Source organism: Struthio camelus, chromosome 1, assembly GCF_040807025.1.
Source record: "Struthio camelus isolate bStrCam1 chromosome 1, bStrCam1.hap1, whole genome shotgun sequence".
NCBI lineage: Eukaryota > Metazoa > Chordata > Aves > Struthioniformes > Struthionidae > Struthio > Struthio camelus.
In genome coordinates, this window is record NC_090942.1 from 106,057,347 (window position 1) to 106,080,295 (window position 22,949).

The 22,949-nt window shown below is 50.4% G+C and overlaps 1 protein-coding gene across 2 annotated transcripts in view; it reads left to right on the top strand.

Moving 5' to 3' along the window:
* The window catches only part of PTGFRN (prostaglandin F2 receptor inhibitor), a 117,163-nt gene that overhangs the window by 2,737 nt on the left and 91,477 nt on the right, over positions 1 to 22,949 (top strand). The gene's annotated exons all lie outside the window — the stretch shown is intronic.

Genomic DNA, 22,949 nt, shown 5'->3' on the forward strand with positions numbered 1-22,949 from the left:
CTGAGGAGGGTATCTGCACCTTCCTGAGTTCTGCTTGGTACGTATTTGAGAAGGACCTCTGTGCGTTCCTGCTAAAGGGCATGTTTTGCAGGCTGTTTTGGGCGTTCGCTACTTGATTCTCTGCCGCTGCTCTGCGTTCCCTCATTTGCTTCCCCTCAACCCTCTTAGTGGCGTGGTTTCTCTCTCCTCCTCCCCATCAAAGTCCTGCCGAGCGCACGGTGGTCTTGTTAGCACAGACCCTGCGGTGTGGCGTTGTTCCTTGTAGGCTAGCGGTTTGAGAGAAGCGTCTGTGGAGGAAAGGAAGGGACTAAAACTAGGACAGCGAAATGAGTAAGTGGAAGTCTGGTTTCACCCTCTTAGCCGTGCACAGCAAGCGCCAACCTCAAAATGGTGCTAGCGCTTTGTGTGCCTTTGTTTTGGGTGCAATTGTCAGATGGTCTTTGTTTTCAGTTGTCTCAGAAATCTTTTATTTAAGATAACAGGAAGAGATAACATACCTGGGTCTCACCCGTTCCCATGATGGGATCTTCCTCATGCCTGTTGGGTCCCTTCAGCACCCAAAGAGGTGCCTGAGAGCCTGCGGCGTTTGCAGCAGTGGTCCTGTGGGGAAGGAGCTTGCTGGGCTGTCCCAGTCTTGGAGGAAGCTTGGTGCCAGTGACAGAGCCAGCTGGGGGCTCACCATGCTCTGCTCTCGCTTTCGACCTCTTGCACTCACTGCATAAGGCGTTTCGTTTCCCTTGGGGCCTCTCCCTGCTACCTAGATGGGAGAGTAATGGCTGTTGGAGGCTTGAGGTGCCTCAGTGACGTTTCCCTTTGTACCCCTGTAGGGGACAGGGTACTGATTGCTCTTCTTGTCTGCAAACAAAATGCTTGTGAGGCATCTGTTCATCCTGGCATTGCTGTAGCTAAGTTTCACTCTATTCCCACTTTCCTGGAGTTTTTCCCAGTGTTAAATGAGCCACCTGAGGGAGCTGTGTCCTCAAGAAAGGCTGTACAACTCCAGCCAGGGTGACTGCAAGGCCCACGTGCCGCCAACATGCTGGTCACTGTAGCAGCAAAACCTTCAATGCTAGTTGGTGTCACTGTGATTTCAGTAGCCAGGGCCAATGTGAGTGAATGACAGAATGAGGATGTGGTTCATGGGAAGTGCCTGTGCCTTAAACTAAAGACGCAGCCATGCAAAACCTCCACGATGCTCTTGCTGAGCTTACAGTTTGTTTTAGATTCTATTTTTCTCTTAGCCATTAAAAAAAGAAGGGGGGGGGGGCGGGAAGGAGCTTTGACCAAAAGCTAGCTGCTACAGAAAAAGAGAAAATGAGCAATATTAAGCCTTAAAAAGGCACTGACAGGAAGAAAATGTCTGCACGGCAAGTGATTTGGCAGGAGTCTTTAGGCCCTGTAGTGAAAATTAAATCCAGAACGTTGGAGGAGATTCTTAGGAAGACCTTGGAGTCCCAGTAAGGTATGTTTGATATGCAAAGACAAGTAGAAATAAATGTTGTCCCCACCCTCTTTCTTTATCGGACATCTCATCTTGCCTAGAAATTTAGGCAGCACGTGGGCTGCCTAATTTCATGCTGCTAACAACAGCAAATATGTCTCTGGCTATTGCTGCCAAAGTATGCTCGTTTTTCAGGTTCGTTCTTGTATATCCTACCCTGCTTCCTTGTCATCAATGTACCGCAGAAATGCTTGCCTGGGATATGCTATAAGGGAGACAGAGAGAGGCTGGATTTACCCTCCTCTGACTATGAAATGTTCCTGACTCCGGATGCAGCCGTGGCTGGGGCCAGGCCAGCCATTTGATAGCTCTAGGAGCTGCTGCTCTTGGAGGGAGGAGACCTTGCTCCTTCCCCAGCTCCAAGCCCTGAAAGTGACCTTCTCCCTTGCGCCAGCTCTGCCCATCACCCCCATCTCCCCAAAACGGGCCACTTCACTCCACTGAGAACTGACCACTTGTTTCTGGCTGGGTTTATTTTTCTGCACAGTTTGAGGGTTGAACTGGCCTGTGGCGGGGGGCAGGAAGGAGTGCTCGTATGTGCTTAGCTCCTCAGAGTTGAGCATGGGAAGGCAGGAGAGGGGGACCCCTTGGAGAGAGTCTTTTTTTGACCCTGTTGCACAGGGTCACCCAAAGCAGTGGCATCTTGCTCTGCAAATGCCACAGGTGCAGGGAGTGGTAGGCCTCCTGTGACACTGGGAGACCACATCAAGAATATGGGTTCAGCTTTAGGAAACCAGCAAGCTGCAGCTCCAAAAAGAGTCACAGATGATGCTGGGGTTAGAGGGGATGTGGGCTAGTGAGCAGAGGCACTGTAAAATGGCAACTGTGGGAGAAGTACCTGTGAATCCTCTTTCTCTCAAAGCATCTGTGTTGGAACAGAACGTCTGTGATGGAGCACCTGGGAGCAAATGCAGGCTCTGTGTCGCATCTGGAGATGAAAAACTGCACTACTACCAGCGAGGAGCAAGGCAGCTGTCTTAACTGACTCAACATGCATACACATGTGCCATGGAGCAAGAACTGCAAGTCCTTTCTCTCTCCTGAAGCTCTGCAGGACACCCTGCTTCCAAAGTCCTGATAAGAAATAGTCTAGGGAAATGGTTTATGGGCCTTGCTTGATCAGAAGGGAATCAAAAGCTCTGCTTCTGCGAGATATAACTAGAAGATTCTTGGAGATATTTAAAAGTCATCTGGACAGGGTTCTGGGCAACATGCTCTAGGTGACCCTGCTTGAGCAGGGAATAGGACTAGATAATCACCAGAAGTCCCTTTTCCAACCTCAGCCATGCTGTGATTCTGTGAAGATGCTGTGGCCTTTTTTCTTTTTTCTTTTCTTTCCTTTTTTTTTTTTTAACTGTTGTAGCCAGGAGGTATAAAAGAAATGATATGGATGATACTTTCCTGTGGGACACCTAAGGCTTGGCCCAGCACTGCCAAATGCGCTACAGGCAGAAAAACCCTATGTGGACTGAGCTTGGAGACAGGCAAGGCTGCAGGGACCTGACAGACCTGCCTGGTCTTTGGTGTGGGACTTGCTTGCTCTGTACCTTCTCCCAGCTCTGGGCATCACGCTGACATGTGAAGAGCAGTCAGATGGTCTCCTGGGTCAGCTGCATCCTGGAAACAGAAACTTGCCCGCAAATTGCCTGGTAGCGGCCAGGGGCCTGGTCCACGGGGTCTCTGCTGTGGGTTTCTTGGCAGCTGTGGGAAAGCTGGACGCTTATCTGTTGCCACATTAGGGTCAGCACTTAGTCCGATACAATCCAGAGTGAGCCGGGAGGGAAGTCCTACCTAAAACACACCACTGGAGATGTTCCCTGCCAAAAGCCGCCTGTGTGAGGGGGGGCTTGTGCACATGAACCATGCGAATATGGTGCCATGCCTGTTTTCCAGCCAAGGCTGGCCTCTCGCAGCGTTTCTGGCCTAAGTCTTCTCCCTTGGGTCAGGAAGAGCACTGCAGCAGGAGTGGATGCAGAGGTGGGCCTGTGCCTAATGGGTACCTGGCCCAGCACTGCTTGGGGAATTTGTGGGCTGGCTTTTAGGGATGCCTTATTTAAGCACAGGACCTTTTAGCCAGCTTCTGGTGCGCACCTCTAGGCAAGGAAACATCTTCAAAAGACAGTTTACAGCCTGGGTCTACCGAGCAGCTCTTGTATGAAGCCTTGTCCTGCAGCTTTTGGCCTGAACGCTTCACTCAGCTGCTATCGGCCCTCTCCGGGGACAAGAAATGGAGCAGCAGGTGCTACTCGGTGCCTGCCGTGCCTGTGGTGAGCGCCAGGTGTGCAAGGATGCGCTGGTGCTGTCATCTAGTGGGACAACAGGAGCATGTCCCCTCTGCCTGGCCGTGGCTGTGTGCCCTTTTCCCTCATGCTAATTCACATAGCCTACCTGCCAGGCCTGGGAGCACTTAGAGGCCTTAAGGCTTTTTTCTCATAAACAGGCAGTGGAAAAGCTCTTAATGTTTTCAGGCTTTATAAACAGTTTTTACCAGGCTTGTGTATTGTAGGCCAGGCTTAAAGGGAGCTCATCCAAGCTGACGAACTCAGAGCTGCAGCACTTCCCCCTCGCACACCTCCCTCCTCCCCCCCCCCAAGTGCATTTTGTGCCTAAAAAAAAGAGATCAGCCTGATATGCAAAGAGGATGAGGGTAAATTTCCCACTTACTTTAATTCCTGTTTTGCACTCAAGGAAATCTGAATGGTCAAAGCCAGAGGCTTCTCTTAAACATGTGATTTGTATCCAACGTGCAACAGCAATCACAACTCTGTTCACAGACTCTGCCAGAAGTGGGGTCAATTTTTGGTTCCCCCTGTGGATGCTGGGAGGTGTTCTGCCTCCTGCACCCCCCCCACCCCGTGGGGCAAACCTCCATGTTAGACGCCCTGTGCCTCCGCAGAGGGTCCCCAGGAAGGCAGCAGCAACGCGTGAGAGCCAAAAGTGGGGCTGGACCAGAGGCAGGGTGCGTGGTTTTGTTTTTAAAGCCACTGGGATTTCTTAACTGCCCTGTAGATACTTAAGTTGAACTGGTCCAGCTGCTGGTGCAGTGCCGGGGGCCGCAGGGGTGCTGGCGGACAGAGGTCGTTCCCACTGCGGTCCCCTTCCTGCAGGAGCAAGCGGCGGGAACGGCAGCGAGGTCCGGCCACAAAACATCACTTGCTTCATAGGACCTTGAGGGGGAAGTTTGTGTCTGGCATGTTTAAGCGAGGTCCTTTTTCATTAAGTAAACTAAATGTAGCCCAAGCGCGTTATCGTGGTGGTGCTTGTGCTGTGTCCAGAGGCTGCTGGTTGCTACCAGCAGTGGAGGCTGGAGGAGCCCTTGTTCCTGTTGGCATTTGCCGTCACATCCCTGGTCCCCCCAGGGGCAGAGGCCACGTCCCACGTGCTTGCACGCGTTGAGTGCCCGGAGCTGGAGGAGAGAGGCAGTAACCAGCACTTTGCTTGTTCGTTGCCCTGCCTGAGCCTCAGCACCCTGTCCCGTGCCACCGGCTGCGGTGGGGGCTCGGGGCTGGCGTTTCCCACCTAGCGGGAGCCGGTCGGAGCTGTTTCCGCAGGGACCCCTGCGGGCAGCTTTCGCACCCCCCCCCCAGCCCCTCCACACTGCAGCATCAATCTCAGCCCCTGCCTGGAGCTCCGTTTACCTCTCGTGTGCCTTTCTCCGCCTTTCAGCCTGAGCCTGCCCCAGGCTTGCCTGGCCCTTGGAGAGAGGCGCTGCGTGGCCCTTGTGCGGGGGCTGGCCGCAGCTCGCCAAGGGCGGCTGGGGTTCGCTCCGGCCCTGCTCCACCTGTTTGGGCGTTTCCCAGCGGTGCTGGGGCTTCGGGCGCTGCAGTGCTGGTGGCTGGGGACCCTGTGGGACAGCCCAGCTGCCCCCTGCCCAGCAAGCGGCCAGCAGCCCTGGGGAGCCTGGAGGGAGCGAAGAGAAAACCCAGAAAGGCCACAAGAGGGCACCTGAAAACAACTGTTTTGTGCACAGCTGTGTGTGCTGTTGGCCCCTTCCCTCTGCCTTCTCTTTTTTCTTTCTTTCTTCTTCTTTGCACAAACCCTGGGAGCTGTTTTCATCTTCCTGGGAATTTCCTGCTTTGTGGCATGGAAGGAAAGCACGAACCCATCCTCGTCTGCCCGTACCAGCGCGCTGCGCTTCTCTCGCCTGCCCCTGTCCACCAGCAGGGCGCAGCTTCCCCAGCCCCTGCCCGGTTGCCCCATCTTCCCACCCCACAGTCCACATCCATTTTGCACAGGCCTGCATGGAGCAATGCTCTCATCTACAAAACACACGTGCACATGCAAGTATATCGTGACCACACTGCGAAAGTAGCAATTGCGAGACCAAAACCAGAGGTGTTTTATTCCTGAAAAGTTCCCTGGAACATGCAGACCTCAGTAAAACAGCACCTGTGTTCAAATCACAGTAGTTGCGGGGTCGGGGGACAGAAAACAACATTCAGCACGCATGAATGTCGAGCCAAAAGCAGTGCTGGGCTTTGCTGTGTCTTTGAAACGCCACTACGTGTTGGCTCCGTGTGTGCTAACGCTGGTTGAATGTTGCTCTCTCAAAAGCTGGGTCTTCAAAAGCCTGAAAACACTGAGGCAGAGGTCCTGCACCTCAGCCTTCAAACCGGAGGTGTCGGCCTTGAGAAACGTACAGAGCTCGGCTACGCTGAGGGATGACCGGGTGCCGTACCAATATAATCCCGACTATAAAACTCCTGGGGTTTGTTCAGAGCAAGTTTGGACACGTGCATTCACTGTACGGATCCCTGCCGTGCCTCCCTTTGGGGAGCGCGAGCATCCCAAGGTCTTTCCCTGTCTCATGTGTGCGTGTGTATGCACTCTTTTTACCACACACACACCCCTGGTTTCTTCCTCATTTCTCATGTGTGGTTGCAGATCCAAGCATGAAATCTCTACCAACAAACGCTTTTTACATGCTCTGCTATGTGCTTTACTCTATTTGCTTTATGCACTAATCACATTACTTCCCTGCAGCTCCCTCCTCAGGTGAGCATGTTGCTCTCTCAGCCAATGCACGCTTACAATGAATATTTCATGCTGTATAGATGTGCCTAAATAACCCACAGGTAACTTATGCTTACGTGTACATATGCACTGTTTAAGCAGAGGCATTGACTGCTCTGTAATGGATTCATACTATGCATGAATGTGTACACTCAGGCCCCTTTTCCACATAGTCCATACAAATTTAGTTATAAATATGCTTGTTTTCTTTCTTGCACAGAGCACACATGCACACACTTACTTTCCTTACTTCTGAAGAGACGAGGCTTGCTGTCAGGCTCTCTCTGCTCCTCTGGTCTTTCATCCTTGTTTCCGACTCTGCTCTCCTTAACGCTTGTCTCTCTTGCTTGTTCAGGCTGTCACCTAAGTTGTGAGTTGCTGCAGACAAACTGGTTGAAGCTATGTTTGTCCAAAGCCTTTTCCAGGGGCAACGTGGGGATTGTTAAAAGCAGCTCCGTGCGCGCTCGCTCTCTCAATATATCTCCCCCTCCCCACATTAAGGGTACAAAATTCGAAGCACAACATGTTGGTAAAGCTTGGTGCTGCAGGGGTGAGGGATGCGGATTTGCCTGTTGCAATAGCAAAATTCCCTGTGCCAGCTCCAAGGAATGGCGGGCTCCTGGCAGAGACGGGCTGGGTGCTGGTAGAAAGCCTGCCTGGGCTCGCCGGTGTGCTGCCCCACTGCCTGGCAGCCTTGCTGGGATGCCAGGAGCATTTGCCTAGCATTTGGACCTTGGGGAGTTGCTGGCGACAGACCTTTGGATGAAATACATTCAAAGATATCTCACAGGCTTGAGTGGCTTTCCTGTGCAGTCCTGCACCAACAGCCCTCTCAATACCGAACCGATTTTTCTCACCTACTGGTCTCAGTGTCTTCTGGATCTCTCACTGGAGCTGGAACCATAAATCAGATGTGCTATTACTATTTAGGCACTTAGTAAAGTACGAGTGGGGCAGCAGGTGTGGGCTGACCTGCGACCACAGTGCAGTGCCGCAGAGGCACCTGTGTTGCAACATCATCTGCCAGACCTTTGCTCCTCGAGGGCCTTCTCCGTGGCAGAAACTACCCATCCTTCACTGCCCGTGGGTCACACAGCACCCGGCCAGCCCGGGGAGGTGTTGCTGTAGCACTTTTGTCATGATGCAGTTGAGGTATATTGGCTGAAAACAATAATGAGAGGAACCCAGGCACTGGAACAGCTTCTGTAGGTTTATTGGGCATGCTATGATTTTATTGTTCAGAACAGAAAGGAGGAAAGAAACAGCAGCGAGCAGACGTACCACCCATCTTTGGTCTCCTCCAAGCAGTCTACATACTGGGCAGTGCCTCTGGAGCACCAGTATAAGGATGTCAAAGCCGTGCTACTTCCTCTTTCTTCCTTCTTTTCAGCCCTTCATTTTAACCTTTAGTGAGTCACAGCAGAGCTACATTTATGTCTAACAGGGTCGAGTTTTGTGCAAGTCATTTGTTTTTCAGTGAGCTGTCTTGCCTGCTGTGCCCAAGCCAGCGACTGGTGCCGCTGTGGTGGGGAGCAGCCCCAGCTCACTTTGCACCCACGCTCCATCGCCTCCTGCACAGGCTTCACAGCCAAACCAAGGGCAAGAGCCGAATGCATCTTGTGTACAGCAGAGCAATGGCCCAGCCCCAGTGGCTCACTGACCTGGAGGCCTCTGGGCATAAACAAAGCGCAGCGTTAGTGGAAAACTGGTGCAGCATGTCTGTAGGAGGCATGTGAGCCCGGATGGAGCCAGCTGTTCTGCGTGGGAAGGCGAGAGGTTAGCCCAGATGACGCGGAGGAGCCAGGCAAGCCGGGGCTGGAGCACATTAATTTGTCTCAATGGCCGAGGAGATGAGTGGCTTGAAGTGGATGTGGGTGAGTGGCACTCAGCCACGTTTTGAGGAATGATCTGCATGGGAAGCTGAAAGAACCGTAGATGTCAGCTCTTGCGAAAAGGATGTTGGAAAGCTCACAGCCAAGGGAGGCTGCTAGTGCAGTGTATTTCTATTTGCAGCCATTAGCTGGGTCTTCACGTAAGTCTGAGTTTTATTTTCACAGTGGAAGGTATGAACCCCAGTGAATGGCACAGTTGCATGTAGCATCTCATGGGCAGCTCCTCCCTGTGCTTCTGGACGGACTTCGGGTAATAAGTGAACATCCAGACTACCCAAGGAGAGTAAGTCTTTTCTGTATATCCCTACTCATCCTGAGGAGGTGATTCAGGTTGAAAAGGTCATTTCAAATACAATATGTGTTCTGGGGTCTGGGCTGGATGTAGTCACAGATACTGTGAAATGCATATGTTAAGCAGGGTTATTTGCTGGTGCTAGTGGAGAGGCCACAGCTTTTTAGTCTCCTCAGGAAATCCACCCCGGGTCTCCATGTGTCTCGCACGCTGAAAGCCCTCTCTCGTACCGCTGTCATAGCTTTGAGACTCAATGCGAAGAGTGAGGCAGCATCCTTGCTGTAAAGTGAATTGAAATGGTCCAATTTTTCTTCAGAAGTTTCTGGGTGACCAGTCATGGTAACACAGCAGCAGCTGTGTCTCCACAGGGATATTGCTTTTCAAGCTGAAACCAAAAACAATTCTCTCAAAGATGCACTGAAAATAAAAGCGATTATGCTGGAAGGAGCAGCACTGTTGCTTGAACTACTCCTCTTCCCTGGGTCCTCTTCCCTCCATGTTGCAGAACCATAAGACCATAGCGTAATTTGTGTTGGAAGGAACGCCCTGGAGGCCATCTGCTCCAAGCCCCAGTGATCCCCCGAATGAAGCTAGAAAACTGTGAGGCATCACTGTGTTGCTGAGGAGACAAACTTTGGGAGTAAATCTTGTCTCACGGGGATTCGGTGGGACTTTTGCCAGTAACATAAGCGGAGTCAGAGATTGAGCCCAGCTTTGGATCACTCCTGAGTGCCCATGTCACACTTCAGAGGGACTGTAGTGCAGATCCTGCTCCCGCGTTTCCGTCACGGGTAACTCTGCTTCCTTCAGCAGTCCCTGCTGTATATGCTGGGAACCGTGGACTCTGCGCCCCGTCACTGTGGTTGTGCTCTCTGCTTTGGCTAGGAAAATTATGGCCTCCTTTCTCCCTGAAATGACCATATTTCAGTGCAGTCAAGGCAGAAGGGCTGCACGATGTGCCATGCGGAGACCCGACAGACGGCTCCCAGGAAGGTGGCTCATTCTCGCAGCATCAGCAGGGAAGGCGTGAAAGGAAGGTATGCGCTTACCCAGCCACAGAGCGGCTGGCAGGAGGTCACATGGTGCTGTCACCGTTGACTTCGATGTCCCGCTGCCAGGTGTGGGTGGTTGTTTTGTCTCACTGGTGCTGCTCACCTCCACTGAGGGCGTCCCATGTGCCGCCCCTGCCACCGTTCTGCAACCAGGGAAAGAAAGAAAGGCGTGAAGATGCTTAGAAACCTGCCTCTCTAAAAAAGTCAATGTCCTCTTTTGATAGCATCAGCATGATGTTGTGCCTGTCCCTTAGAAGGAGGCATATCTTGTCCCAAAAAAGGTCAGTATGGCTGGAGTTACTGCTCTTGGGGCCTCATGCGCTTGCTCCCGGGAGCCCTGGTCCTGCCCCAGACCTCCCAGGTCGGCATGAGCTTGCAGCTGCACTTCCCACTCCCGGTCGGCTGGAAGGATGAGAACAACAAATGTGGGATGTTATTTAGCGCTTCAGTCAGGTCACACGGCAGCCAGGAAGTGCGACGGTAATAGAGACCATATGGGATCTCAAGCAAACCTCCTCGCTTGCCCTGTCCTCGCTTCCCTGCCTCTAAAATGGGAATAGTAATTTAGTACCTTAAAGAGGAGTTGCTGGGTTTGCTTAATTAATTAACACTTGTAAAATACTCATAAACCCGCATTCAGAAGGGGCTGTGGGAGGGCATTGTATTTTTAATTGCAGGAGCATTGCAGATCTGTCTCTTTCCCTTGCTCCCCTATGGAAAGGAGATGCCCCGTGGCCTCTCTGAGCAGCTGCTGCAGTGCTCTGCTCCCCAGCAGCTCCCAGCAGACCCTCATTGGCCCCAATGAGCAGCAGCCTCCGTGGGCCCTGGCCCAGACCACGTTGTCAAATGGGGCTGCTGCTGCCAGGGGGATGTGAGGGCGGCCAGGCCATTGGGCTCCTCCTGGGCCCCAGTGCTGCCATAGCCACCTGCGGTTGTTCCTCGCCACTTGTGCAGAAAACCAGCAGCCTCCCATGCGCTTTCCGTCACGCACATGCTCCTCGGCAAATATTGGCTGACTCCGAGAGTGGTAGCAATGAAAAAATTCCCCACAGGTATGAATGTTTCCCAAGATAATAATGTATAGTAAAAGCCAAGGGACCATTTCTTTCTTTTTTCCTCCTCCGTTTTAGAAACTGAAGCTTTTTATTTTGCCTTCAAGGAAAGCTATAGTTATCTTTGTTCTAGAGCTGCCTTAAAAATTCATTTTCCCTTTCCATCCTGATCTTTGTGGGGCAGAGGAAAGGAAGAGCCTTCAGGGAGGACAGTCAGGGAAGGCAGAAACTCCTCCTCCTCCTCTTCCTCCTCCTCCTCCTTGCCCAGGGATGCCAAGTCCTCGCTCCCTTCGCTCCTTGCTGGTTGTGTTTCTGGGGAACATGGTAGCCACTTCCGTGCCATTTCCCAACTGACAGCCTCTGCCCCCTTCCCCCCCCAACAGTTGACGTTTTCTTGCTTTCTTTTCTCTTGCCAAGCCCAGCACACCTACGTGACGAGCGTGACAAATTTGCAAATGGCACTGTGGAAAGGGGTGCCTCAAGCTGCCCGGAGAGCAGGGATGTGAGCTGCAGGGCAACTAGTATTGCTTGCGTTTGGTCAGGGCAAGGTCGAGTGCCCCTTCTCTTTGGTTTGAAAACCTGGCAGTGTGAGCACGCTGCTTCTGGAAAGGATGAACTAGGCATTTCTGAAATGAAACTGTGCCCTGGACCCTGGCAGCCGGAGAAACCGAGGGGCTGGGAGCGCTGCTGGGGCCAGCGGCCCCACGGCGGTAGTTAATGCATGGAGAAAAAATGAGAACAAAGGGAGGGCAAACGAGGAGGAAAACCAGGGATGTCCGTCTTTGCTAGAGCTGGGTGTATGTAGCAATAAACATTCACAAAATGTGCTTGTGAATAAAACATGCAGACTCTCTTTGGTGACTGTGACCCATTTTATTCCCAAACATTCTCTTGAAATAATTTTCTACCCACAAAGATGTTCGTAAAAGCAAGCTATCTTTTAGAGTAATGTGAATAAATATAATTGAATGCTTGCGCTGGCATTATTCTCAAAGCCATTTTGAAGAGCCCTATCAGTTGCATAATAGGCTCGTTGAACAATTCGGCATGATTGCAAATAACTTTCAGCTAAAGAAGGATGTTTCTCCTGGGCATGAAACATGGCATCTAGCTAGAAGCAATACAATATGACTTACATGACCAACAACAAAATGTAAACAGTGACTGAGGAGTGGAACATTTTCAGCAACAGGGTCCCAACTAAGCCATATGCTAAAACGTCTTCCCGCAAACTATCTGTCAGACCAGTATGAAAAGCAGTCCCATTTGTAAGTAGACAGGCCGCTCACTGATAATTTGGGCACAGATAATGGAGCTGCGTTTGTCGGAGGATTTGTCTGCAGTGAGCAGTCTGACCAGCTCTAATCATATGTGACAGCAATGTAAAAAGTGTAAAGTTTTGGTCAATCATTTTGAATTAATCCCTTCTCTTACTCTGTCAATGTCTCTGAACCAAAGAACAGGGCAAGCTGGTATCATTTTCTCACTTAGCCTACGGCCAAGAGGAGAGGCTCTCCCTTATCACGTATGTGCCTGTGGTTCCTTGCAGTGCCCAATGTTCATCGGTGTGAGCCCTCCTTGCGCATAGTATCAAAGGTAGCGATGGAAATGAGCTCCCAGCTCAAGCAGAGCCCATTCACCTCTGCTGGCTGCAATGTGGTCTCCAGTGGATTTTTCATCTTTTCCTTGTATACCAGCTAGTTGCCTTTCACACACCCAAAATGCCTGGGCTTTCCCAGCTTCTCCCAGATGGCTATTACATATTAAAGTATAATTGCACCGTCAGGGAGTTTTCCTTTCTGACACTGTGCCAAAACGTTCCTTTCAAAAAAGTGGTATCTGTAGACGTTAGAAGCTTGGCCAGGAAATAATCCAGACAAATGCACACTACCAGATCTTCAGGGGCAATTCATCTGAAACAGATATTCAGTGAGAGGGTGTTAGCAGAAATGCTGAATGAGATCTGTGGGGAGTGGACGGCAATTTAGATGTACTGTAAACTTGCAATTCAGATGCTGGCAGCAGTGCTTCGGTGATTAGGGGCTACCCACCAGGCAGAAGGGGACTCTCCCACAGTGACTGAGGGATCCTAGTGCATCAGTGTGCTGCATGGATGCTGCAGGCTCTGCAAAGCTGTGCGTGCTTCTGGGTATCCCAGGGCCAGCTAGGGACTGACAAACTGCTGGTCATTTATGGAGGAAATGACAAAGTTGTTCGATTAGAATAATGTTCTGGTGCATATAACCTCTTGGAAAAGACTAGGAGGGGAGCCTACAGTGCTTGGACCCCTGTTCAGGAAACAAGTTTTCCATGCAGCTCAGCATAAGCTAAAGGGCTTTCCTGATCGAGGGCCAGGTCTTGGGTAAATGGGGAGAGCATCAGTGGAAAATCAAGAACAACATTTTTTTGAGTAGCAGCAGCACTCATAGAAAGTGGTGTTCCTAACTGGATGGGGCAGGGTGGGTTGAAGCACACTCCATGGGCAGACAAGGTCTGAACACCCTGTTCCTCTGCTCTGGAAACTCGGCACAGCCTCTGGCAATGCCCCTGAAAGGAAAATAAATGAAGAAAACACAGATTAACTTAAAAAATGGCAAATAAAAAAATAGTTCATTTTATTTTCTTTATTCCCTTTTTGAGGATTTGAGATTCTGGCTTAGAAAAGAATGAAAAACTGTTCTGGATGCTTTACTTTGAAAATACTGAAATGAAACCTTTTGGCTGCCAGAAGAGCTGGTTGGTCAGTCATGTTTTTTTTTTTTCATGAACAGTTATGCAGGCTGTTGATAAGCCCGTGAAATCTGGGTGTCATCAGATCTGAAAATATGTCGAAGAAAGCTTTACCAGTTCTCTTCATATGCAGCTGTCAGGCAGCCACCAATAGACAAGGGGGGCCAAGTGATACAGGCATGACTTTCGCCAAGGAGCGGAACAAAGTTTGTCAAAGATTAGTAGTAATCTGATAAACATTAACGAATGGGGAAGGAATATGACTAGGAAAAGTTTGATAGCAAGATCCAATAGTAAGAAGGAGATTTACCATGAAATAATGAATGCCTCTGCACTACAAATTGAGCTGAAAAAATGGAGTTTTTGCTCAGTCATTCTCTCTCTTTCCTCTTTAATCTGTAGATATAATGAAAATAACAAAATCTCTCTCTCAGGAGCTCTTCTTCCCTTCCTGACCCTGCCTCAGAAAAAAACTCAAAAAAACGGAAAGCGTTACACCAAAAAGTAACCTTTAGGAGTGGGTAGCATGCAATATTTTTGGTGTAGATTTTAGTCCTCAGTTCCTGTTAGTTGCACTATTTAAAATGAATTGGCTGCAGCAAGATCAGCAGGAGCTGCTGTTAATAGCCACTCTCTTTTCAAGACAGGTATACAAGACCCAAACATGTTCGTTTGTGGAATATGTAGCTGAACTTACAGGAGCTGTACAAACGGTGGGTCAGGTATCTGACCTGCAGGGAGGAAACGTGCGACTGGGGACCAGAGTAACCGAAGGTGAGGGCAGGAGGCTGGGTGCAGCGGGAGGGGGCTGTATCGCTTTGTGGAGAAAAGCCACGGAAATGTCATTGCAACAGAGAGAAAGGAGGATGCGAACAAACCTTGGAGATAGGCTTGAAGCACCGCTTGAGAGAGTTCTAGGGTGAAGAAGCCTGAAACAGTGAATGGGAAATATTTCTTTTGTTGCCCTTCTGCCTTTAGGAAAACAGGCCTTACAGTTGCCCACATCCTCATTTCTGCTCCCAAGGAGAGCGTCACCCCTGCCAGCAGCTGTGGCTATGAAACGGGGGTGGGGGGGCTCACGGAGCAAGGCACCCTGCGGTGACTCAGCCAGCCTGGGCTCCCATTTTCTTTCTGACCCTCCGTTCCTCAGCTGCTCAAGATGTTCATCTCTCAGGCAGTGTTCACTGCCTCAGCTTCGGTCTTTGCAGGAAGGTTGGTTTCTCTGGAAAACATGAAGAAATGTGGTTAAACAGATTGTCTGGAAGAAAGTACAAACAATGTTCTTAGTGGTCCTTTGGCCAAAACCGAGGAGAGTGAAAGGTAGAAATTAGGCAGGGAAATAACCTCTGCTGTGGAGAGTTCTCTCAGCTTATGCCAACGGAGGCGGTTTTCTCTTGACCACATTTTGATGGCTTAGAAGCCCTGTATTGTGCATGCATGGTACTTTTTGGTGTGGCTACGCTCGCAAGGCAAGCAGCTGAACAGGGCTTTGCAGTCCACACGAGCAGCTGATTTCCCTGCACTAGTCTTGCAGGAAAAAGAAGGAGCTTAAAAGAGCCAAAGAAAGCACTGGGAGGTGGTAAAGCACCTGGGATAGTCTGATCTTTGCGCAATCGTGGACATAACATCTATTATGTCCACAGAAACTTTTGGTAAGCAGCAGTGCTTCCAAGACCGGCAGAATGAAACTCCTATTTTCCTTTTATTTTTCTTTAAAGGCAAGAATAAAACAGCCCTTCCCCCCCCCCCCAAACTAGAGAAAACTGTGGAAAAGCACGCTGAGGGGGATGGATGCCTCCTCCGGGCTGTGGAGCGGGATTTTCAGCCTGGATGGGCAGCGAGGGAGTTGGGCGATACAAGCAGCTTGGACTCGCTCACCATCGCGTGTTGCTCGGCGGAGGCTTCGGCCCCGATCCCCTCGCGCTCACGGCTTCGTTTCCCCCTCAACTGTCTCGCCTCCCCATGGGACGGGAAGCTCAGTTTGAACCGAAGGGCCCATTTAACGCTCTGAATTATTGAGCGCGTGGAAATGCGGAGGAGCCGAGGGAGCCGTCCGAGGTCGGGCAACCTGCGCGCTGCCTTTAAAAACATAGGCTGGCCCCAGGTGGAAACACCCCTCCAGCCAAGCACAACAGTGGTGCGCAGCCTGGAGAGCCCCCCGGCAAGGTGGGGACGCGGAGGCGATGTCAGGGGTCCCGATGGTGGGCGCGAGCGTGGTGGGGACTCAGGTGCCCTCCGGGACTGGGCAGCCAGCTGTGAGCCTGCCACCAGTGCTTAATATTTATTAATGTCTTGGAAAAGTGAGGGAGGCAGTGAAGCAGCAAGTTTTTGCAGCTGGCATGAAATTATTTAGGCTAGAGACGACTGCGAAGCGACCCAGCGGGACTTACCCACGCTGGGTGAATGGGCAGGCGAAGCTCGCTGTGGACAGGCGGGGGGAGAAGGACGTCAGCGCACTGCCTCCGCCTCGCTGGCTTCTCAGTCGGCTGTAACCGCCCGGGTGCCAGCGAGGGCTGAGTGTCACCGTGCTTAGTTCAGGGGAAAGAGCTGCTCACGTTGTGGCAGCCGTCGCAGATGAGAACAAAATGGCTGGCTGTATATAGATGGGGATAAGAAACCATGCTGGAAATACCGCCTTTCTAAGCAAAGCAGGTGAATTATGAGCTGGAGCAGTCCTCCTATTGCATGAATAACATGGGTGAAGAACGGGGAGCAAAACTGACAAAGAAAACGGTGACTGCAGAGATGCTGAAGACAGCAACTCTGTCTTGTTCCCACCTGTATAAGGATGACTGTGATGAGGTGCTTGAAAAATAAAGACAAATTAGTTTATCCTCCTCAAAAAAGCCTCAATCAAAAAGACTTGATTTGACTCAAATTGATGCTGATGCACGACATGGCTAGTGCTAGCAGAAGGATGGACTCTTTCAAGCAATGCATTATCAGCCAGGAGGATGAAATGGTGCCAGGCACTGCTACTGTGCATGTCCAGAATGATTCAGCACAGGGTTGGATGCGCAGGTGGATCACAAAGATGTCCACGTTTCGCGTCGAGGCTGGGAATCAGCCTGGCAGGTCCTGCAGGGCAACTCACAACACTCCCTTCTGAGGCTCTTTGTGGTTTTTCCCTGGAGCCAGGGCTGGCAGCCGCTGTGGGAAGCTGATGCTGAGCCGCTGGCTGGCCCGGGAGTGCAAATAAGTGGCGCGAGGCTGTAAGTTGTCGTAGCAGAGCCGTCACCGCGTGAGAGCTGCCCTAGAGGGTTTGGACACTGGCTCTGCACAGCAGGTTGAGGTGAAGGGTGGTGGGCTCTGCCACCCAAGGCTTTTTGTCGCAGCAGGGGATGGCACCCAATTGCACAGGGCTTTCTTTGCCCTGTGCAGGCAGCTGCAGATAAAAGCAGCATCTGAAGGTTGGGCCTTGGCAGCTAACAGAGGAAACGCAAGTGTGCAATAGTTTGTCTCCAAGATGCACGTATTTGTAACGTTGAAAAGCAACTGCCTCCCACCTTGGACTGTAAACCACGGGAACCATAAGCAGCATTTGGATGCAGTTCCCCCTGCCAGGTGTTTGCCACTGCTCCGGAGCAGGGCAAGGGGACGTGGCGCTCCTCCGGGCACGCGCGCGGCTGCTCAGTCAAACCCTTCCAGAGTGCTCTGTTGCTCGGGCAAGGCGAGTCCTCACCTCCGCTACAGTGAGAAAATGTGACCTAGTTAAGCCCCGCAGTTTCTGAATGTGATGGAATGAAAGCGACTGGTGTTCGCTGAAATTTGACACCAGAAATAGGGCATTAGCTGCTCTCCCTGCCAGAACAGCCACGGAGCGGGGTGCATGTGGGTGTGCATGCGCGCACGCGTGTGTGTATACGTGTGTGTGTGTGTGTGTGTGTGTGTGTGTATGCGTATATGTGGGAATAAATTGCCATAGCAACGCCGTCCCACCCCTGCCTCCTCAGCAGCGCTGCTGCCCTCCCGGCTGGGTGGCAGGTACCCTTCCCCATAAAGCCCCCGCCAGCCTCCCTCTGCTCCATGAAATCAAATTAAAGGGTGAAATGAATTTTGGAGTCACTGCTAGGGGCCAGGAAATATCCATGCGCAGGAAAAAAAAAAAAAGAAAAAAAAGAAGGACCTGTCTGCTGGTGTCAGAGCAGCAGAGAACTGACTCTGGCCTCATTTAAAGCCCAGACTGGCTGAGAAGCTGCCACTGCGGCTGCAAGGGAGCTATAAACGTATCATGCAATAATGTTATTGCTTTGATGGATGCTGTAAAGGGTTTGAATGTTTTTTTTTCCACTACGGCTTTCCCTCACCATAACATGACAGTTTCGTTTGTAAATCAAATCCTATCCTCTGCCCTCTCCTTATCTCTTTTAATGGTTAGAATACCTTCAACTGCTGCCCGTTTCCTGGAGGGAAAAAAAATGCTCTACCATTTGAGAAATAAAGCCTTTTTCCTCTCCTCTTGTTGCTCCCAGGGCAGGTCTGTGCCTCTCCAACACTGGTTGGTGCAGAGGTGGCCAGAAAGCAGCCCTGGCTCAGGCTGCAAAAGGTCCTGGGGCTCTTCTTTTGGAGAGGGCCTGGCCTTACGGGGACTGCAGGCTCCTCTGCAGGGGAAAGCAACTTCTCCGTGCTGAAAGTCATTGGTCTTGGCATTTTCTCCACGAAGAAATAGTTTCCCTTTTGACAGTATTGTGCTTGGGGCAGTCTGTTCAAACGCACTACTAATGTCTTGGCCCCGCTGAAGGGCTGGCAGGAGGATTTGAGAGTGTGCCGTGGCAATGTGACCTTGCTTTGCCGTTTCAGGGGTGCTGTGTAAGCAGGTGGACAGGCTGATGCAATGGATCCTTTCCCAGAGCTCACCCCTCTGTCCTCCCCAATTTCTTGGCCGCTTTCTGCCTGCCCTCCCTCGCCAGTGCTGGAGGAAGTGCTCTCCCTCGGTGCGCGCTCGGGCTGCGGTGCTCACTGCTGCCAGGTAGGATGGAGGCCAAAAGTGCAGAGGGGTTTGAAAAGCAATTTAGGTTCAGAGCAGAAAAGGTCCTTGAAGGCTATTAAAGTTGCAGATGCAGCCTCTGGCTTGAGCAGTTCTATGCCTTCGACTGCCAGAAGCAGAGAGAGTCCTCTGGGGAAAGTCACATGCTACGCATGTCCTGGTTTTTTAGCACTTTGTCCTTCTACATCTGCTCCTGGCCACAGCATACCAAACTAGATAGCCTACCAGTCTAATCAAGCGTGGTCATTCTTCTGGCCTGCTCTGCAGTGCTTTTCTGACTTTGTTAGCTTTCCTTCTTCTCTCCCTCTGGTTGTTCTCCAGTGAGGGTGACTTCTCTTTCCCACTCTCCTCTGGCCTTGTTCATGCTTTATACAATTTGTTTCAACATTCAGCCCTTGCTTGGCTTTGGCTGTAGGTGACTCATTCTCTGTGGCTTCCCTTGCTCCCACCTCTTGGCTGTCTCTTGGACATCTGCTCTGTGCTGCCTAACTCAAATTTAGCCTGCCTGAAAATGAAGCCCTGCTCTGTCCCCTGACACAAATCCCTTTACAGCGAAAAACCTGCCTTCCCTGGGGAGCTGAGGCTTCTCCAAGAGCACCACAGGCTCCCCAATAGATAGTGTCAACATCAAGGCACTGGCATAGGCCTCCCGACCTGCTTCCTCCTCCTATTCCCATCTAAAGGCAGCTTTAACTATCTCCTGGACCAGACTGGACTCGCCGGAGCAATGCAGGGATAGAGCAGCTCTCGCTGCACTCCTCAGGCTATCCCGGTGTACTCAGTTATGGAGGATTTTCAGGTCTCATTGAGTGCATAGTTGGCCAGCTGCTTGCACCACTGTGCTGTGGCTTCCTCCTTGCTCCGGAGCCTGTGTGCTGAGTGCACCATGCTTGGCTGGTCTGCGACCTGCTTCGCTCTCCCTGTTGCCAGCCCTGGTGCAGAGCAGCACAAATTCTCCCATGAGTTCTCATCTCGTGGGGGAAGCACTGCTTTGTGCTTCCCAAGGCCATACTGAGAAAAAAGGTCTTCCCCCATTCCTATTTGTTTCCCAACTGGAGATCCCTTTTCGTTATGATTGCTGAGCTAGGAGCCCGCTTGCATGGACCTCACTGCAGGAGGCTGCATTTGTGGCCTTAGAAGTGGAGGAATATCACTATTTCTTTTAGTTTTACTTACAGGTTTGCTTCTGTGTAGGGCTTTGGAGTAAGATGTAGCTGGTCAGCTAGGGTATAAAGTATAACAAAAGTAGAAGGTTGAGTTTCAGGCCAATATCATTAGACTAGACAAACCCTGATGAATGTGTTTTCTTTTTTCCCTCCTCTCCTTAAATGTATCCAGACTAGACCAATGTTTCCTTCTTGGTCAGGACTTTCTGAGGTTCTGACTCCATGGAAAGTTTGACTGGCTTGGGTGCGCAGCCAATTTTTGAAGACAGCATTTGTTGAGAGTTTGTGCGGTGCTTGGAATATGAATCTGAAATAAACATATATGTTCAGGAGCTGTGCTAAGGCTAAGTGAGGGACTGCTTTGTGTGCATACTGTCCAAACACACAGAGAATGATTCCACTGCTGCGAACCCAAACAAACCAGCCAAATTAAAGGCAAAGAGCTGTAATTAAGAGACGTCCATGCAGATCTGCAGTTAAATAACATCCGTGCTGCAAAAGGACAAAATCCAGGCCCAGTTCTGAGTGAAACATTCCACAGCTTTTTAATCTCAATAATAAAAAGTCCTTTTATAGGTGCTTTTCACCTTGAAGCATCTCCAAGTACTTTATAGACTTGTGTATACAGGAGGGTTGCTTGCCCAGCAAGGAAGTGCAGGCTGCCTGTGCTGGGACATGGCAGCCATTCTGTATTATCTACTGTGCTCTACTGCTTTGAAGAAGTCGAGGACTTGGCTCTCATCCTTCCATTATCTTGGCCAAGAGTGAATCCCCTCTCCAGGACAAATCCCAATCCCTGCAGAAGGACTGCAGGCAGCACACTGGAGTTAATGCCCAAGAGTTTGGGGAAAGAGCCAAAGGATCCTGGAGAAGGACAAGTGACTGAAAATGTAGGCATTTGTCTTCCTGGGAGCAAAAGGCTACGTCCTACTTTGCTTGAACAGCGCAGTGAAAATCCTGCTGCAGAGGCTGGGTTGTTTCCTATGGCAGCCCACACCACCCCAATGGCTGGGGAGTAATTGTGGAGGGATTTTGGATGTACAACTTTGGCTCTTTTTGTGTCCTTCATTTCGGCTATGTTCTTTCTAAGTACCATAGAAATCCACACTCTCCGTAGCGTCCCTGGATCTGAAGCTCCAGTCCTCACTTCAGCCTCCTCTCACATTGGTCCTTCCCCTTATTGTCTCCCTGCTCCCACCTGAGTGTGTCCAAAACCCTGCTGCCAACTCTGCCTCTCCCCTGCTCCACCATGTCCCTTCAGTGCTTTTCTGCCTCTTCTTCCTGTGCCAGTTGGGCTTCTTCTCTTCATTTCATAGCCCCATATCACATGAATAGCGTTGTTAGCTCTGGTCTAACTTCCTCCTCTGACCTCCTTTCCCTGCATGTCTCTGCACTTTCTCCATGTTCCTCCTGGCCTCCCTTTGTCCAGCTCTTGCCCTTCTGGTTTTTGCTTCATGCACCATTTCTTTTCCTTGACAGTCCTCTGGAAAATCCCTCCTGAAGCGCTCCCCCTTTCCTTCCTCTCCTCCAGATTCCTCTGCGCTTGAACTCTTAACTTTCAGTTGAATTAGCATACCATGCCTGATTCAGCTTGTAAGCTGCCTGGAACGGTGAAGATGTTTTATCTGCAATGACAAATTTCTGTGTAAAGTTACAGCGCTACATGAAAAGAACAATATTGCAACCTGATGGCCGTGATATGCTAGGGAGAAGAAGGTTAAAGAAAATGAAGGTTGATGCTGATACACTTAGGCCTGAAACTAGAGAAACATACTTATCTCATGGTTTGTATCTTAGACACTTTATGAGATCATCTGTTGAATCTCCCATTATAGGTAGGGGAAGCAGAAACTTCCTTGTACCTCAGGGGTGGTCAGAACATACTGATCTGAGGAGCCATCTGGGAAACCTTCACAGTGCTGAGGGTTGTTCCCAGCTTCTAATTATACTTCTAAATGTGTTCAGGTGAGGAGGACTGTAATGACATGTACCCAGCCTCGCTCAGCCCCTACCACATGATCATCCACTAAACTTATTTACCTTTTTTGTTTTCGTTTCTGTAGTGGGCTGCTTCTGCATTTCAGATGACTTTACAGGAATGTGTGCTGCACGGAGGAAGCTGGGCAGTTGCCAAGTAAGCTGCCCCAGCTGCCGTTTGTCAGCTACTTGTGGCTTGCAAACCACGGTTTCCCACCCTGCTCCGTTCCTTTGTCCCAAGCTTCATCTTTAGCTAGACAGCTCTTCAACACTTGTTCAACAAAGAAGTTGTTTATGACATGCTCACACAGCTCCTAGCACTGTGGGAACAAGGTCTCAATATGCAGCTGCAGGAATGGCTGGAAAATAAGTGATCTCCCTCCTCCCTGCGCAGGAAGTGATCACAATGCACAAGGGAACCTGGCACCTGTGGCCCATTCTCCCATAGCCACAGTGGACGGTCTGACTTGTGTAGCACACATTCATTAGAAACAGGCTCAGGATTGACTTCACTCATTTCCACAATGAAACGGGCTGAAAAGCAGCCGGAAGACAGTACTAGGCCTTGAACATGAGTTCTTATAGTCAAAAAAGCAAGGAAAGGCAGACAGTTTTGACAGCTCAAAGCTAACTGAATGCCATCTGTGTGAAACCTGATTGCTGAGTGAGATAGGCACCTTAGGACTACGGAAAACAGGACTGAAAGGGACCTTCTGTGTCATATTGCCCAATCCCCTGCTGTTAATGGTGTAGCTAATGTACATAATGTGTGTACATGATGTAGCTAATGTACATAATCCCTTTAAGATCCACTCTAGCTCTATGTTAAAACTACTTGGGATTTCTGTCCTGATAAAATCTCCGGGAAGGCAATCCCAGAAATGCACTTCTTGGGCAGCCAGGACCTTCTTCTAATTTCCAGCTGAAATGTATTCCTGGCAAATTTATACCCACTTGTTCTTGTGCCAGCACTGCCCTTTCACTCAAATAGCTCTTCTCTCTTCCTGGTGCTTCCCCCCAGGGTATTTATAAGCAACAAATTTATCTCTTCCCAGCCTGCATTTTGATAGACTCAAGAAACCAAGCTCATTTAGTCTCTTCTTGTGAAAGACAGCTCTCTCCTCCCCTGGTCATCCTAAGAGAAAAAGGCACAGAAAAGGCCATTTTAAATTAATTCATCTTTTATATGGGTGTACAATATTCTGTACTTCTGTGATGGCATTAAAACTGTCGTAGTTCTATTAGAAATCCCTCTCCTGACATGTCTTAGGTTCACATTTGTCTTTC